This window comes from Nyctereutes procyonoides, unplaced genomic scaffold, assembly GCF_905146905.1.
Source record: "Nyctereutes procyonoides isolate TBG_1078 unplaced genomic scaffold, NYPRO_anot_genome, whole genome shotgun sequence".
Classification (NCBI taxonomy): Eukaryota; Metazoa; Chordata; class Mammalia; order Carnivora; family Canidae; genus Nyctereutes; species Nyctereutes procyonoides.
Window position 1 is genome coordinate 48,916,505 of NW_026575046.1, and position 18,358 is coordinate 48,934,862.

The following is an 18,358-nucleotide window of genomic DNA, read 5'->3' on the forward strand; positions in this document are numbered from 1 at the left end:
CCTTGTCTGCTGCAGCTTGCCATAGCAACATGGTAAAACTACTTTCTACCCTTTGGTTGTCTGATGTATCTCTTTAAAAAGTCTGACAACAAGGAATCCAGAAGCTTAGACATCCTTACTGTCATCATCTTTCTAATCCAGACCCAACACCCACTTGTATCTTCTCCTCTGTACTCATCTCAGGACCCTACTGAAAGCCTGCAGCTAGTCCACTAGTAGAGTGAAAGACAAAACCAGTTTAATATCACTGTGTGCGGAATAGAGGTGTGATGCCTATCGTTTCTCTACTTTTCAAATTGGTTAGGAGAATAGCATGATTATCTCTTGAATAAAACTGACACGTAGATATTCTCTCATATGCAAATTCTATATGGAAGAAGACCCATCTCCAAAACGTATGTGAGAACAAGATGATGTCTCTTTAGAAAAGTGAGTCCACAGTGTGTTAAAACACAAAATCTGAAGTCTTTGCAGATTGTAACTCCTTGGCAGATGTTTGCCAGTTAACAGAAAAGCATAAAACCACATGTTCACTTGAGCATTTATCCCAGAGAAATGAAAGTTTACATCCTCACAGAAACCTGTAGACAAGTGTTCAGAGTGGCTTTAATAGCCCCAAACCAGAAACAACTCAAATGTCGTCCAGTGGGTGAACAACTAATCAAATTCTAGTACATCCTTACAATAGAATACTCCTCACAATAAGAAGGTTCAAACTGTCCATATGTACAGCAACCTGGAAGGGTGTCATGGGAATGATGCTTCATGAAGAAAGCTGATCTCAAAGGTCTATGTGCCTATGAGTTCATTTATATAACATTCTCAAAATGACAAAACTAAGCAGATGGAGAACAGATTAGAGACTGCCACAGGATGGTGGGGGGGGGGGCTGTGGCTGTGAAGGGGTAGTATAAGGGACTTCCTATGTGGGCATGGAATGGGTCTGTCTTGATTGCAGTGGTGGTTACCCCAGTCTATCCATGGGATAAAATAACACAGAAACACACACACACAAATGAACATGTGAAAACTGGTGCAGAGTAAGGCCGGTGGTCTAGTTAACCATAGTATATTCACATCAGTCTCCTTTGATTTTAGACTACTGCTCTAAAAGATGTTACCTACCATTGGGGGAGGCTGGGTGAAGAGTCGATGGGATCCTGTGTACTATTTTTGCAACTTTCTGAGAGTCTAATGATTTCCAAATACAAAGTTTTTAAAAACCCTAAACATTAGGGATACTGCAGATGAATATAAATCAGAAAAGAAAGCTTCTTGCTTGACTCTGTGGTTCATTTTACTTGAGCTTGACTCACTAAGTACTGTTCAGGAGCTCAAGTCCAAGTGCAGAGTGTCATGTGTCCTATGTGCTTGTGAATTTGACTTGTCTGTTCCCCCCCCTAGAAAAGATGAGGCTGCAGCTCATCAAGTGAAATGAGATGTGGCTTTAATTCCTAGACTCTCGGTGCCCTCCAGCCCCACAGTCATCCATTTGGTTGGGGACCAAAGGTCACTGATGGGGGAAGTGCTTCCCTCTTGTCTCACTTTTCACCCCCCTGGCAGTGGCCATGGCTCTTTTTAACAGAGTGGTCCTTCCAGGGTGTGGCCTCCTGTGGCCCCTGTCTTCCCCTCCTCACTGGGTGTGGTGCTCACTCAGGAGGCCATCCAGTGCCCCCATCACTGGCTTCAAAGGTGGCCCTTTCAAGGAAGCAGACAGCTCAGCTGTCCGTGCCCTGTGAATGGTTATGAATTGGGGCGGGAATTCTAGAGAATCACGAGCAGCTCTTGATTCCCATGTGTAGGGCCACTCAAACCACCTGGCTTTGAAGCCCCAGCTGGGGTGTCTGTGCAGCTTCCAGCAGAGCAGAGTTCAGGGAAGGAAAACAGATGGCTGAGTCATTAGTGGAGGACAGGGGACAATATCCTCAGGCCAAGAATCCAGAGCTCCGGATGGGTTTCAGCATCCTCTGGGAAGCTCTGAGCCTCTGGAGAAATAATCCAGTGATGCCGCCAGCCTCAACGGCACCTTTGGGGAGTTTGAAAAGTGTGCCCCTCTGAGGGGGTCACAGGTCCTTGGCCAGTTTAGGGAAAGCACAGATGGCCAGAGGAGAAGGCTGGAAGGCAGCCTGGGACAGGCTGTGAAGAACTTTAACTTTCATGCCAAGGGGTCTGAACCTCATTCCATGCTTGAGCAGAGAGCCAGGTTTTGTAAGTCAAGTGAGGTATACCCCAAAATCTAGACCTGAAGGAAATCTTGTTTTCTACCCAGTGGACGTAATTGACGGTGGTGGTTTTAAAACACAGCCATGGGTCCATTGACACTTCTCTTTTGGAGGCATTGTCTCCATCTACGTCCATAGGCTCCATGTCCTTCCTCTTGAAACTCTGAAGGCTTGGGACTGTTTTGATGAATGGAGTATGGTGGAGGTGATTCTATATGACTTCTAAGGTTAAGTGATGAAAGGCCGTACAGCTTCCACCTGGTTCTCCTGAACCCTTGCCCTTGGAAAACTGAGCTGCCATGTAAGTTCAACTATCCTGAGGCCACCATGCTATGAGGATCCCAATCCACGTGGAGAAGCCAGTGTAGATGCTGGCTCTCAGTTTACTTTGGGGCCAGTCTTTGGGTCATCCCAGCCCAGGCAGCAGACAAGTGAATGAAGAAGGCTCCAGGTGATTCCAGCCCCTGGATGTTGCAGTCTCCCAGCTAGGGCTCTAGATATAATAGAGACAAGTCATTCACACCATGCGTCATCTGGATTGTTGTCCCACAGAAGAGTTAAATGATTGTTGTTATTTTATGACACTAAGTTTGGTTTGTCACACAGCAATAGACAACTGGAACATTACCAATAATCTGAGTAAGCCCCAGATCTTAACCTTAGATGCTTTCACTTGGGCAAGGCATGAAGTAAGATTGTGGGAATGGGGCCTAGTGAGTGAGTGGTGGGGCCAGCAAAAACTCTGTACCTGGCAAGGCACACCCACCTGATGGCCCTGGGGTGAGGCCTTTGTGACATCTGGATTAAACCAGTAACACCTTGGTAAATGTGAACGAAGAATTGAGGCACATCCCAAACCAACTATTTGGGGTGATCTCAGAGGCCCAACTATTGGATAGGACTATAGTTTGTGATGCATAAGCCTCCTCTATTGTGTTGTGCCCATCTAGAGAAACAAGAATGTGATTGTTTCAGCCATGAGGATAGTAAAGAGCTGCCCCCGAGGCCTCACACTACCCGCCAGCTCTGTCCATCTTGGAGGAGTGGGTCCTCACCTCCCTTGCCTCTGGTTCCAGTCTGACCCACAAATGCCTCTTCATGATGGTAGTGCCCTTGTCCTGTCACCTTTTTTTTTTTTTAATAAATTAATTTTTATTGGTGTTCAATTTACCAACATACAGAATAACACCCAGTGCTCATCCCGTCAGGTGTACCCCTCAGTGCCCGTCACCCATTCACCCCCACCCCCCGCCCTCCTCCCCCTCCACCACCCCTAGTTCATTTCCCAGAGTTAGAAGTCTTTATGTTCTGTCTCCCTTTCTGATATTTCTCACACATTTCTTCTCCCTTCCCTTATATTCCCTTTCACTATTATTCATATTCCCCAAATGAATGAGAACATACACTGTCCTTCTCCGGTTACTGTGGCCAAGTTCAAAAAGGGTGTTGCCTGAGTTCTCCTCTGGGATTTTGATGGAATCTTGTCTCACATTTAGATCTTTCATCTATTTTGAGTTTATCTTTGTGTATGGTGCAAGAGAGTGGTCCAGTTTCATTCTTCTGCATGTGGATGTCCAATTTTCCCAGCACCATTTATTGAAGAGACTGTCTTTCTTCTAGTGGATCGTCTTTCCTCCTTTATCGTATATTAGTTGAGCATAAAGTTCAGGGTCCACTTCTGGGTTCTCTGTTCTGTTCCATTGATCTATATGTCTGTTTTTGTGCCAGTACCACACTGTCTTGATGAACACAGCTTTGTAGTACAACCTGAAATCTGGCATTGTGATGCCCCCAGATATGGTTTTCTTTTTTTAAAATTCCCCTGGCTGTTTGGGGTCTTTTCTGATTCCACACAAATCTTAAAATAATTTGTTCTAAGTCTCTGAAGAAAGTCCATGGTATTTTGATAGGGATTGCATTATACGTGTAAATTGCCCTGGGTAACATTGACATTTTCACAATATTAATTCTGCCAATCCATGAGCATGGAATATTTTTCCATCTCTTTGTGTCTTCCTCAATTTCTTTCAGAAGTGTTCTGTAGTTTTTAGGGTATATTTTGAGAACCATTTGAATGGTAAATGGTTCTCCAACCTTTTATTTTCAGGTTGTAGGTGTCCTTCTGTCTAAAATGAGTCTCTTGTAGACAGCAAATAGATGGGTCCTGTTTTTTTATCCAGTCTGAAACTCTGCGCCTTTTGATGGGGTCATTAAGCCCATTCACGTTCAGAGTAACTTGAACTTCTTCTTAAAGGGGAGTTTTAAGAGTCCCCCTTAAAATTTCTTGCAGAGCTGGTTTGGAGGTCACATATTCTTTCAGTTCCTGCCTGTCTTGGAAGCTCTTTATCTCTCCTTCCATTTTGAATGAGAGCCTTGCTGGATAAAGTATTCTTGGTTGCATGTTCTTCTCATTTAGGACCCTGAATATATCCTGCCAGCCCTTTCTGGCCTGCCAGGTCTCTGTGGAGAGGTCTGCTGTTACCCTAATATTCCTCCCCATGAAAGTCAGGGACTTCTTGTCTCTTGCTGCTTTAAGGATCTTCTCTTTATCTTTGGAATTTGCAAGCTTCACTATTAGATGTCGAGGTGTTGAACGGTTTTTATTGATTTTAGGGGGGGATCTCTCTATTTCCTGGATCTGAATGCCTGTTTCCCTTCCCAGATTGGGAAAGTTTTCAGCTAGGATTTGTTCAAATACATATTCTGGCCCTCTGTCCCTTTCGGCGCCCTCGGGAACCCCAATTAAACGTAGGTTTTTCTTCCTTAGGCTGTCATTTATTTGCCTTAATCTGTCTTCATGGTCCCTTAATTGATTGTCTCTTTTTTCCTCAGTTTCCCTCTTTGCCATTAACTTGTCTTCTATGTCACTCACTCGTTCTTCCACCTCGTTAACCCTCATCGTTAGGACTTCTAGTTTGGATTGCATCTCATTCAATTGATTTTTAATTTCTGCCTGATTGGATCTAAATTCTGCAGTCATGAAGTCTCGTGAGGCCTTAATGCTTTTTTCTAGAGCCACCAGTAGCTGTATAATGGTGCTTCTGAATTGGCTTTCTGACATTGAAGTGTAATCCAGATTTTGTAACTCTGTGGGAGAGAGGGCTGTTTCTGATTGTTTCTTTTGAGGTGAGGTTTTCCTTCTAGTCATTTTGCTCAGTGCAGAGTGGCCAAAAACAAGTTGTATTGGAACACGGGGGAGTATCACTGGTCCGTCCAGCTGGTCTTCTGGGGGAGGGGCCTGCTGTGCTGATTTTCAGGTGTTAGCACTTGGGGGAGCTGCTCTGCCCCTGCCTGCTGGGCTCAGCGGGGGTTGTTTACCCCGCCAGGCCCCAGGAGGAACAGCAGCAGTTGCTATGGCAACTCTGGAAGCCTGGATTCAGCCTCCGCAGGAACTACGGGGCTCGGGGCTCTCGGCTCTCCGTCCGCAGGGCCTGGAGGCTCCGGGGCGGGGCCGCTGATCTGCTCAGCTCGGGGCAGGAGCGTCCTCGCTGTCCCGGGGGAGGCCGGATCCTGGGCTGTGTCCCGGCGCCCTGTGCTCCGGGGCCTGCGCTGTGGGATTCGCGCTCCCGCCCTGCAGCTCCCTCCCTGGAGCCGCTCCCGAGCCCTCCGAGCCCTCCGAGCTGCTCCGGTCGGTCCCGCCGTGCGCGCTGCAGCCCTTAGGGAGCTCGGAGCACTCTCCTGCGCTCGCAGGTGTCTGTTAGTGTCCCAGGGAGCCCGAGGGCATCCCCGCCCTCCTGGGTCCTGCTCCACCTCCCTGCGGGCCCCTTTCCGCCCGCCCGGGAAGGTTGGTGCAGCTCCTGCTCCTCCGGGACGGGGCTCTCCTGTCCTGGGGACACTCGCCCCGGCCTCAGCCCGGCTCCTCGTGGGGCCCCTCCCCCTCGGAGGCCTTTTGTTCCTTTATTTCTTTTTCCCCCGTCTTCCTACCTTGATAGAAGCGCGAACTCTTCTCACTGCAGCGTTCCAGCTGGTCTCTCTTTACATCTCAGGCCGAATTCGTAGATTTTCAGGATGGTTTGAAGGTTATCTAGGTAATTTGGTGGGGACAGGTGATTTGGGGACCCTGCTCTTCCGCCATCTTGCCCCTCCCCCTGTCCTGTCACCTCTGACCCAGACTCTTTACCACCCTGCCTACTACCCCCAACTCTGGGCCTCTAGGCCTCCACATGTGTCCCCAGGACCTAGCACAGTATCTACACATAGTAGCTGCTCATTAAGTATTTGGCACATGAGTAGATGCCTTAAAACAACATAAAATTACTGTTGTACAATCTAGAGACTAGAAGTTTGAAATCAAAGTATTGACAGGGCTGTTGCTCCCTCTGAGAGCTTGACAGGAGAATCCTTCCTTGCTTCCTCTAGCTTCTGGTAGTTGCCAGCAATCTCTGACATCCCTTGGCTTGTAGATGCATCACTTCAATCTTGGCCTACACCACCACATGGCTGTCTGCTCCCTCTGTGTCTTCAGTCTTTCCTCTGTGCACATCTATCTCTGTGTCCAATTTGCCCTTTCAATAAAGAGACCAGAGTCATACTGGATTTGGGCCTACCCGAATGACCCCATCTTTTTTTTTTTTTGTAAAGATTTTATTTATTCATGAGAGACACACAGAGAGGGGCAGAGACATAGGCAGAGGGATAAGCAGGCTCCTTGTAGGGAGCCCAATGTGGGACTTGATTCTGGAACTCTGGGATCACGCCCTGGTGGAAGGCAGATGCTCAACCGCTGAGCCACCCAGGGGTTCCTTGAATGACCCCATCTTAACTAATTACATGAGCAATGGCCCTATTTTCAAATAAGGTCACATTCTGAGGTATAAGGTGTCAGGACTTCATATATCTTTGTGGAGGGCAAAATTTAACTTATAACAGCTTGGATAACAGAAGTCCAGCCCTGAGATAAGGATCTGCTCCCAGGATGCTGATCAAAAGCCTTCTGAGGGGCACCTGAGTGGCTCAGTCATTTGAGGGTCTGCCTTTGGCTCAGGTCCTGATCCCAGTGTCCTGGTATCTAGCCCCATGTTGTGCTCCCTGCTCAGTGAGGATCTGCTTCTCCCTCTCCCTCTGCCTCTCCCCCTGCTTGTGCTCTCTCTCACTCACTCCCTCTCAAATAAATAAATATATAAATCTTAAAAAAAAAAAAAGCTTTCTGAGCCAGCAGGACGAGGATGAGAACCCAGTCTGAGGGGTTCACCCTGTGACCAGTGGAGCATCCACACAGGGTGCTGAGATACCCTAGTGTATCAGCTATACCATGAGCTTATCATGCCTTATAAAGGTACTCCCCTTTTTTTTCCTTTTAGTACATCTCTTCATAGGGCAGCACTCATTATCACATATAATTATTTTATTCACTATAAGCTTGAAGAGGGACAGGATCCTTATGTATCTTATTAACTCTTATATCCCTAGTTCCCAGCACAATGTCTCATTAAATATTGAGTACATACATGAATGAATAAATGAATAGTGACTTGTTGGAGGGGAGAAGGGTTTCATAAGGCTCCCTTTGAACCACTGTGGAGAGACAGAGACTGAACTGAGGGGACCAAGGAGGTGGGTGCAGCCATCGGCTGCAACATAGAAAGCATTTGAAAATTTATTTGTGGAGGTTTCAACCTGAAAGCAAAATTGCTGCCTGTCCTTCCAGGAGATGAAGCACCCATATCCAGTGGTCATGGCCTCTGGGAGCCAGGATGGTGCTAGGTAGGGGTCAGCACATGCCTAGTGCCATGGACAGACCAGTAGGTGGGAAATATAGATCAGCATGAAAGCAGGCAGTGGTCTGCCCCTGGTTCCCTCCTTCTCAATGGTGTGATGATCAAATATGACCCAGTGAGGCTTGTTAACCCACCCCTTCCCAGACCTATCTTGCCCATTGTACCCTTCCTTTATGGTCTGCAGCCAAGGTGACCAGGGACAGGGATAGCAGGGCAGATGAATGCACTTAGCAAACCCTCTTGCAAGAAACAGGCATACATATCCAAACCACAATGAGATACCACTTTACACTGGTGACAATGGCTAAAATTAACAAGACAGGAAACAACAAATGTTGGCGAGGATGTAGAGAAACATCTACACTGTTGGTGAGAATGCAAGCTGGTGCAGCCACTCTGGAAAACAGTATGGAGGTTCCTCAAGCAGTTAAAAATAGAGCTACTGTATGACCCAGCTATTGCACTACTGGGTATTTACTTCAAAGATACAGATGAGTGAAACAACGGGACACCTGCACCCCAATGTTCACAGCAGCAATGTACACAGTAGCCAAGCTGTGAAAGGAGCTGAGGTGTCCTTCAATAGATGAATGGATAATGAAGATGTGGTCTATATATACAATGGAATATTACTCAGCCATCAGAAAGGATGAATACCCACCATTTACATTGACGTGGATGAAACTGGAGGGTATTATGCTGAGTAAAATAAGTCAATCAGAGAAAGAAAATTATCACATGGTTTCACTCATATCATATAAGGAATAGTGAAAGGGACCATAATGGAAGGAGGGAAACTGAATGAAAAAAAAAATCAGAGGGGACGCCTGGGTGGCTCAGCGGTTGAGCACCTGCCTTCAGCTCAGGTCATGATCCCGGGGTCCTGGGATCAAGTCCCACGTCGGGCTCCCTGCATGGAGCCTGCTTCTCCCTCTGCCTGTGTCTCTGCCTCTCTCTCTCTCTCTCTTTCTCTCTCTCTCTCTCTCTCTGCCTCTCATGAATAAATAAATAAAATCTTAAAAAAAAAGAAAAAGAAAAAATCAGAGAGGGAGACATACCATGAGAGATTCCTAACTCTGGGAAACAAACTGAGGGCTGCTGGAGGGAAGGTGAGAGAGGAGGGGGTAACTGGGTGACAGGCATTAAAGAGGGCATGTGATGTGATGAGCACTTGGTGTTATATGTAACTGATGAATTATTGAAGACCACATCTGAAACTAATGATGTGTTATATGTTGGCTAATTGAATTTAAACAAAAAAAGAAAAAAAAGAAAAGAAAAGAAAGTCATACTAGCCAGCTGCTAGCCCATGAATAGACAGAAAACATTATAGTAGCTTTCTGTTCAGACTACAGTATCTTTCTGTTCATACAAACCCCACTCAGCAATTTCCAAACCCTTTAACTAGTCCCGTCCAGTGAGTGCTTCCATGTCCCGGTGTCCACACACAGCAGCTCTGTGAGGCAGGACATCATTACCCCAACGATGCACAAGAACCTGAAGTGCAATAGAGTGAAGTGCCCTGACCAAGGTCACACAACTGGTAAGCGACACCCAGGCTGTCTGCATCCAAAGCCTGTCCTCTACCCACACTGCAACCCAACCTCCAGTTCGATCCACTTGGGATCATCTATGAGGAATCTCAGATTTGGGGCCTCAGACTGAAACTACCTCAGGCCCAGTCTCCTGCTTGAGGCAGTAACCCATGGAAAGTTGGGAATGGAACTGACATTTGTTGAGAACCTATAATCATTCCATTTTATATTCCTAACAATGTGGTGTGGGGGGCTTTAATAGCCCCATTGAACAAACAGGGAAATGAAATCTCAGGTGGTTTCATGATGCTAGAGCTAGGTCAGTGGGTGCTAAAACCAGTGCTTTTGCTACTACCCCATGATCCTTTCCAGAAGAAGACCTCCTCACACATCCCTGTGTACTCCCCCAGACAACAGATCCTTGTCCATTCCACAAGCCCTGCTTGCCTGAGGCTGTAGGATACGGCCGGTCCTCCCTCAGGACTGGATTCTGTGGAGAGAAGAGGATAGGGACTGTAGTGCCGGGTTGGGCTGTCATTTAGGGATGGGAACAGCCCTTATGCTGGCCAAGGCCCAGCTGGAGCAAGACCCCAGGTGACCAAAGCCCTCAGGAGCCTTTTTTTTTTTTTTAAGATTTTATTAATTTATCCGTGAAAGACACACACACACACACACACAGAGAGAGAGAGAGAGAGAGAGAGAGAGAGAGAGGCAGAGACATAGGCAGAGGGAGAAGCAGGCTCCTTGTAGGGAGCCCAATGTGGGACTTGATCTCAGACCCTGGGATCCCAGCCTGAGTCTAAGGCAGATGCTCAACCGCTGAGCCACCCAGGCGTCCCTCTCAGGAGCCTTTCTTACACATTCAGAATAAGGATAGTTTGCAGATAACTGATGAAGGTTGACAAGGCCCTGGGATGAGATAGCCTAAGAGATAACCCTTGAGCTCCAATGGCCTACCTTGTTTGCCAGATGTTCACCCAACCCTGGGCAGAGGGGAGGGGAAGGGAGGAAGGGAAGGGAGGAAGGGAAGAAGGAGGAGAGGGCAGGTACAGAGGCTGAATGCTTGGATTCTGAAGTCAGACCACCTGGGCTCACATTCTGGCTCTCATTGTGACGCTGCCATCACAACATTTGCCATGTCCTCTCACACTGGCTACTTGCAATTCTTTCTGTATCAGTTGACTATGGCCACAATAATGCTGCATAACAACAACAACAAAACCACTGAGCCTTAGCAGCACCCAACAGTAAGTGTTAAATTAACTCTATGGCTCTTATGATCCTGCTGCATCTGGCGAAGGGTCAACTGATACAGGCCAATTAGCCCCACTGTATGTTTCTCTCTCCTCTTTCAACAACCAGAAGGCCAGGCTGGGCTTGGTGTTCTCAGGGTGAAGGCAGAAGCACAGGAGGACAAGACCAACCATGCAAGTGCCCGTCCAGCCTCTGCCGCTATTTCATTTGCTAACATCCTATGGCCACGCAAGTCACATGACCAAGTGCATGCAGCCTGAGGGGCCAGGGGTATCTGCTCTGCTCATGGGAGTAGGTGGGTGAGAGCAAACATGGAAATAATAAGCATATCCACCACATATCCCCTCCATACCATGAGTTCTGGTGGGATGCTTATTGCTTGCTGGATTTCTAGTCCCTGTCATAGGGGCTGGACACAGAATAAGTTCTCAACAGATGCTAATAACGAGAGCTAATATTTAAGAGACCTTAAATGTAAGATAAGAAAACTTACTGTGTCAGGCGCTGTACTAATAGCTTTACTTCTATGTTCTTATTTAAATGTCCTATTGTGATGTAGTTCCTCATAGTCCCATTATACAGACAAGAGCACTGAAGTCCAAGGAAGCTAAGTGGCCCCAGGTCACATGGCTGTGTGAGAGTCAGAACACAGCCTAGGCAGCCTGGCATAGAGTCTGAGCTCCTATAAACCATTAAATGAGCCCAGGGGAGAGAATGCTGAGCTTAGCTGGGGCAAGTGGCAGTGGCATGATGGAGGAGGCATACTTTGCCCTAGATTTGAAGAATGAGGAAGACTTACCAGGGAGTCAGTCTGGGGAGGGCATTCCAGACACAGGGAAGGGATTATGCAAAGGTGCAGGACAGTGATAGTTTGTGGGAGAGCATATTTCTGATGCCTACAGGTGGGAGATGAGGCTGGAGAGATGAGCAGGGGTAATTAGATGGAAGAAATTGCTCATTCTCTCCTTTTTGTACTGTAACAGTTTTTCGGTGGGCATGAACATAGATACCAACTTACTTACCTCCATGTGTTAGGCTTCTCTGCAGCTAGGTAGGAATGGCAAACTAACTGCTTTCAGATAGTGGGACAAGAGTTAAAGTTCTAAGTGAAACTTCTAGATTGTGTCCTTAAAGGAAGACAAGGGCCTCTCTCTACTATTCCCTCCTCCTCCTGACTAGAATGCAGATGGGATGGTGGAACCATCTCAGAATGGGAGGTGGTTGCTGCATATTGAGAACAAATTGCAGACCAAGATAGAAAGAGCCCAGATTCCCAAAACCATCAAATCATAGGTTGGAACAAACTTTGCACAAAAGAGAAATAAACTTCCCCTTTGTTTAAGCCATTCTAGTATGGGGGTGCTTAGTTACAGCCACGTTTTAAATATTCTTTTTTTAATATATTTTTTTAATTTTTTAATTTATGATAGCCACAGAGAGAGAGAGAGAGAGAGAGAGAGGCAGAGACACAGGCAGAGGGAGAAGCAGGCTCCATGCACCGGGAGCCCGATGTGGGATTCGATCCCGGGTCTCCAGGATCACGCCCTGAGCCAAAGGCAGGCGCCAAACTGCTGCGCCACCCAGGGATCCCTACAGCCACGTTTTAACCTAACTATTGTACCATGCAATTTCATGGTACCCTGCAGAGGAGTTTTTTCTATCCCCAGATCAGGGGTTACAAACTCAAAGGCTTATAGGCACCAGGCAAGCCATGCTCATGAGTAAGGCAGACTGGGTGCTTCTTTTCACCAAGAAATTGGGATCCCTGGGTGGCGCAGCGGTTTGGCGCCTGCCTTTGGCCCGGGGCGTGATCCTGGAGACCCGGGATCGAGTCCCACGTCGGGCTCCCGGTGCATGGAGCCTGCTTCTCCCTCTGCCTGTGTCTCTGCCTCTCTGTCTCTCTCTGTGTGACTATCATGAATAAATAAATAAAATCTTTAAAAAAAAAAAAAAAAAAGAAATATCTTCTCTCCTGTTTGAGACACAGGATCCTCTTCACTCTTCACCTAGCTTTAATTTTTCCGAGTTTGCAAGACAAGGACATAAGAAATCCTTCTCCGGCCTTTCCAACTAGGGCCCGGCAGAATGGCTCCCGCAAAGAAGGGTGGCGAGAAGAAGAAGGGCCGTTCTGCCATCAATGAGGTAGTACCAGAGAATACACCATCAACATTCACAAACGTATCCATGGAGTGGGTTTCAAGAAGTGTGCCCCTCGGGCACTCAAAGAGATCCGGAAATTTGCCATGAAGGAGATGGGAACTCCAGATGTGCGCATCGACACCAGGCTCAACAAAGCTGTCTGGGCCAAAGGGATAAGGAATGTTCCATACCATTTCCATGTGCGGTTGTCCAGAAAACATAACGAGGATGAAGATTCACCAAACAAGCTCTACACGCTGGTTACCTACGTACCTGTCACCACTTTCAAAAATCTACAGACTGTTAATGTGGACGAGAACTAATCGCTGATTGTCAAATAAAGGTATAAAACTGAAAACAAAAAAAAAAAAGAAAGAAAGAAATCCTTCTCCATTCTCAACTCTGCTCTAAGAGGAACAGCTGGTGCCCCTCATTGTCGGGAGACAATAGGGAGTGGTGAGGACTGTGGTGAATTGGAGGACAGATGCCTCAGTCAGGGAGCAGCTGCTGTTCAGCCTCTCCTAGGGGCCACCACGTGGGAACATGAACCCCCATGACCAGATAACTCCATTTTTAAAGTGTAATAATCTGGATTTTTAAACTTAGCACCATCTGTGTAGTGGAGGAGCACAGAGCCACCTGAGAAAGCAGCCAAACTCAGAGGCTTCATTCATGTGGTAAGGGCTCAGGTCCAATGAACATTCCTGCAGCTTCTCCAAACGGTAGCATGAGGCCAGTGCACAGTAGACCACCTGGGACCAAAATGGTGTGGGATAAAGAGAAGATAGTCTGGACCAGCACTGTCCTGAGCTTCGCCGTTATGATAAGAACTACAAGGCATTTATTTTCCGGGCTCTTGGCATAATCTTGACAGGTGTTACATAAATATTCATGAAAATCACATACATGGCATTCATTTAAAAAGAGAGAACCCTGTGTGGGCTAAACATTCAGTTTACAAACCTCAACTCTAGTGACTGGAAAGCATGATAGAATTTTGTTTTGTTTTGTTTTTTTCTTAATTTTTTTAAATTTACTTATGATAGTCACAGGGAGAGAGAGAGAGAGAGAGAGAGAGAGAGAGAGAGAGAGAGAGAGAGAGGCAGAGACACAGGCAGAGGGAGAAGCAGGCTCCATGCACCGGGAACCCGACGTGGGATTCGATTCCGGGTCTCCAGGATCGCGCCCCGGGCCAAAGGCAGGCGCCAAACCGCTGCGCCACCCAGGGATCCCTATGGTAGAATTTTGAATGAGGCCCTTGTGGGGAGAGATTTATGTGGAGAACCGATAGGAGAGTGAGAGAGAAGGTCAGTGTCCCAGGCTGGTCGGAGGCAATGAGCCTGATAAGATGCCAACTGTGGGTTGAGGGAGGACAGGCCAGAGCCCAAGGCCACTGGCAGGGAGGGGAGTGGACTGGCCTCTTCCCTGGCTTACATCCGGCCGTGCTTTGGGAGGAGCTGGCTCCATGGTGCAGGCTCAGGAAGGTTTCGGGGGGATGCTGGCCCCGCAGAGTTACCTCTCTCAGGAGCCTCATCCCTGATGCGCTGCAGCCCACCTAGAGCATCAGCAATGCAGTTTGGAAGCTACACAGGAGCTCGGAGGGGAAAGACAGCATTTCCCACGGTGTAGTTCCCACGGTGCGAGCCGTGGGTCCCTGGGGGTGTGAAAGACTATTTTACATGGTGTACAGAAAATGTTTTGTGTTGAGTATTTTGTACTTATTTCCACGTATCTTTAGGAAACGTGACTGCCATATCAAAGCTGCGGTTTCACAGGTATTATTGTTCAGGATAAGACAACTAAAAGTAATGAGTTACTGAAAGTGACCTCAGGGAAAATGTGAATAACCACCTGAACAACAGGGTGAGTGGACTTGGGAAAGATGGTAAAAATGAGGCTTGAAGGGTACAACGGTCTTTTGCCTTTGGTTGTTTTGCGTAGACCGGATACAGGCTCAGTGTGTGTGTGCAGATTGGGTCACTTACTGCTCACAAGCCTGCCTGCTTAGTCTTTTTTATCCTCATCTGAGATAAGAAAGACCAAATGTCAAGTACTGGCCCGGACACTGACTCTGAGATCAGTGTATGGCTGTTGGGGACAGTGTGACAAGGGGGCCATTTCTCTGCAAAAGCTCTAAAAGACTGGGCTAGAGAGAGGGCTCCCCTGGCTCAGAGGCTGACCTTGGTCCTTCAGGGAAGAACATTCACCAAATGCTGTGTTGAGCACATACTAGGGTTGTTCTGAGGATCCCTACGGGGACAGCCAGACTTTGTTTTGCTTTTCAACATAAAGTGTGGGGTTTTCCCAGTATTTCAAGGAAATATATGATCATTCCAAAAATTCAGAAAGAAGGAAGAAAACAGACACACATAATCCCACCAGCGATGACCTCTGTTAATGACAGCTAGACATTTGGTCCAGGTTCATAATCTCAGAATCTAGGGGAAAGCATCTTTTCTCTATAAGAGAAATGTCCCCCCTATGCCCTGTTTTTCTGGTTCTCCATCACAGTGGCTCCCAAACATCAACAAAATTTGGCAGGCCCAAAGACTTTTCTTTTTCTTCATCTAATAGAATGTTCTGGTTTCTACTCGATTTCTGGTGTTCCCACACTGTCATGCCCTGTTGTCTCTCCTCTCTTCTGGCTGTCCTAACCCCATCTGTCCATGCTGCAGTCCACAAAGCTTGACTTGACAGCTTTGGCATTGAAAACACCTGATTTTCTGGTGCCCTTTGAGGACAGCGATGCTACTAGCACAGCCCAGAACAAAATACAGAGCATTCCTGGTAAAGAGATTAGGAACATAAAAAGGAGCAAGTGTCTGGGCACGGGAGCTAATTGCTCGGGAGGCCTTGCCTGCCGCAGGCCCTGCGGCTCACCCCACACTTGACTCTGGACCGCAGGTCCCAGAGGCTGCGGATGAAAGAGCAGAGAGGATGAATTCCAGCATCTTGATTTCAGCCCACAGCTTGGACAGCTGCGTGAAGCAGGCCCCTGGCTCTGCAAAGGGAAGGCAGCCCAGCCATCTGGTTGGTGGGAGTCAAGGGCACAATTAGCTTCTTCTAAATGCCGTGCTTAAACCAGGTTCTCTGGCTTTGAAGATGATTCCTGCAGGACCAAAAAGTTCACTTCCTGGAAGGGAAACACTGTCAGATTTAAAAGCCATCATTCTTCAGTGAGGCCGGGTGGCTCTCTACTCCTCTGTAAACACCGTTAAGGAGGGGCTTGGTTTCTGATCTGACAGCTCCTTGACTTTTACATTTAATGGGAACAGGGTGGCACAGGGAACAGATGGGCAGTGGGCTGTCTATGGCCCCCAGACAATTTGGTCTCGTCATGTGTGCATTTTGTTTCAATCAATGCAGCTGTGCTCTCTGTGGCCTTACTACTGTTCTTACAATCAGGGCACGCTGTTCTCAGCCCTGGCACCTCACCTCCAGAGAACACCCATCCATTTGCTGTTCACTTATTCAGCAGCTACTGTGCGCCAGGCCATGTGCACCAAACAGAGCAGTGGAGTCCAGAGGATAAAATAATGGGCTCTGGACCAAGCCAGCCTGGGTCCTGGGTTGAGTCCTGGCCCTGCCCCTTACTCTCTATGTCCTGTGCGCTAAGACTTTGGGCCTCATCTGTAGCAGGAAGATAATGATGGTGTCTATCTATGGGGTTGTCATAAGGATTAAGCGTGACATTGCAAATGCAGCCTGATGCTTGGTAATGGCTCAGTGAGTCCAGATAGTGATTGCATGGTCCCCATCCTCCATGGTGCTTAATGTAGAAGGGGCAACAACGACAAACCAATGTACTTGCATATATGCAGAACAGACGGTAAGAAGGGGCACTAAAATAGTGGCCATGGAAACACCCATCTTAGACGAAGGCTCAGTGAAGCTGCAATGGGGAACATGTGAGGCAGCCGGAGACGTGGCCAGGCCTTAGTGCCAGGCAAAGAGTTGAGGATCACCTGTAGAGTCTTGCACAGGGAAGTGACAGCATCCAACTTCTGGATCCCTGACACCATGTGGAGATGAGACCATAGGGAAGTGTGTGCGTTTTCTATTATGATAGATTCAGTGGCTTAAAACAATACAAATTTACTATTTTAGAGTTCTGGGAGTTGGAGGTTCTAAAATCAAGGCGTCATCAGGGCTGAATTCCTTCTGGACGCTCCAGGGAGAAACTATTCCTTGCTCTTCCTAGTTTCTAGAGGCTGCCTGCCTTCATCCGCTGCCGGGTGTGCATTCACTGCAACCTCTGCCACCATTGTCACATTTCTTTCTATGACTCTAAACCTCCTCCTGTCTCTTATAAGGACCCTGGTGGTGACACTGGACCCACCCAGATATTATCCAGGAGAATCTGTTCATTTTAAGACCCTTAGCCTGATCACACCTGTAAAGGGTTTGTTTTTGTTTTTGTTTTTGCATCTGTTTTAATTTTTTTTGTTTTTGTGTTTTGTGCCATATGAAGTAACATTTTCATGGGTTCTGGAGTTTAGGACATAAACATTATGGCCATCATTGTGGGAGACTGTTATTTTGTCTAACACAGGGAGAAAGCATGGAAAAGGGGAGACTGGCTAGGAGGCCACTGTGATCGTCCAGGTGAGAGAAAACAGTAGCCTAGACCAGGTTGGGAGTAGTGGAAGCAGAGAGAAGCAAGTGGAATTACTTGGTTGCCCTGGCAGAGGGAAAATGAGTAGTGTTCTGGCTCTGAAAGCTTTCATCCGGAATTGGCATGTTAATATCACTTCTGCTCACAAGTGCCATGGCCATGCTTAACTTTAAGGTGGTGAGAAAATGCAGTTATGTTATGTGCCCCAAGGAAGACAAATAGAGTGTTGTGAACCACCCTTAGGACTGCTACATCTGTCGTAGAGACACTGGAGCTAAGGACCATCTAAGGCAGGATTCATCCAGCTGGCTTCTCTTGCCCCTTGAAATAAAATCCCAACTTCCTACTGTGTCTTCATATTAGTTAACGATATCCAAAATAATGCTGTGAAACAATCCTGTTCCACCAATCCAGTGACTTAAAATCATCAGGTGTTTTCTTCTTTCATCCATCTTTGGGTTGGCTGGAGCTTGGCTGAGATTGGGTGGGCTTGGCCCAGGCTCTAGGCTAGGTCCAGGTCCACTCCAGGAGTCTCTCATCCTCCTTGAGCCAGGGGGCTGGCGGAAGCCCAAGACGGCAGGCCCCACCAAGGAAGCGGATGGCAAACCTTGGCCTCTGTCCTATCTGCTAACATCTCCTTCGCCAAAACAAGTCCCCTGGGCAAGCCCAAAGTAAGAGTCAGGGAAGTTCATGTACAGATGTAATACCATCCGGGGAGTGAAGACTCATGAAAATAAATGGAGACCAAGATGTGAAAACAAATTCTGAAAGAAAAAAAAAAAAAAAGACTAGTTTGGGACTTTGTCTTAAAGAAATGAAAAATTAGGAAAATAGATTCATCTAATAGTCAATAAAAATTGTTAGATTGGAGTTGTT

General features: G+C 47.2%; 1 pseudogene; it reads left to right on the plus strand.

Moving 5' to 3' along the window:
• Positions 1-12,804: 12,804 nt before the first annotated feature.
• Positions 12,805-13,190, plus strand: LOC129509893 (60S ribosomal protein L31-like; annotated as a pseudogene).
• The last annotated feature ends 5,168 nt before the right edge of the window (positions 13,191-18,358 follow it).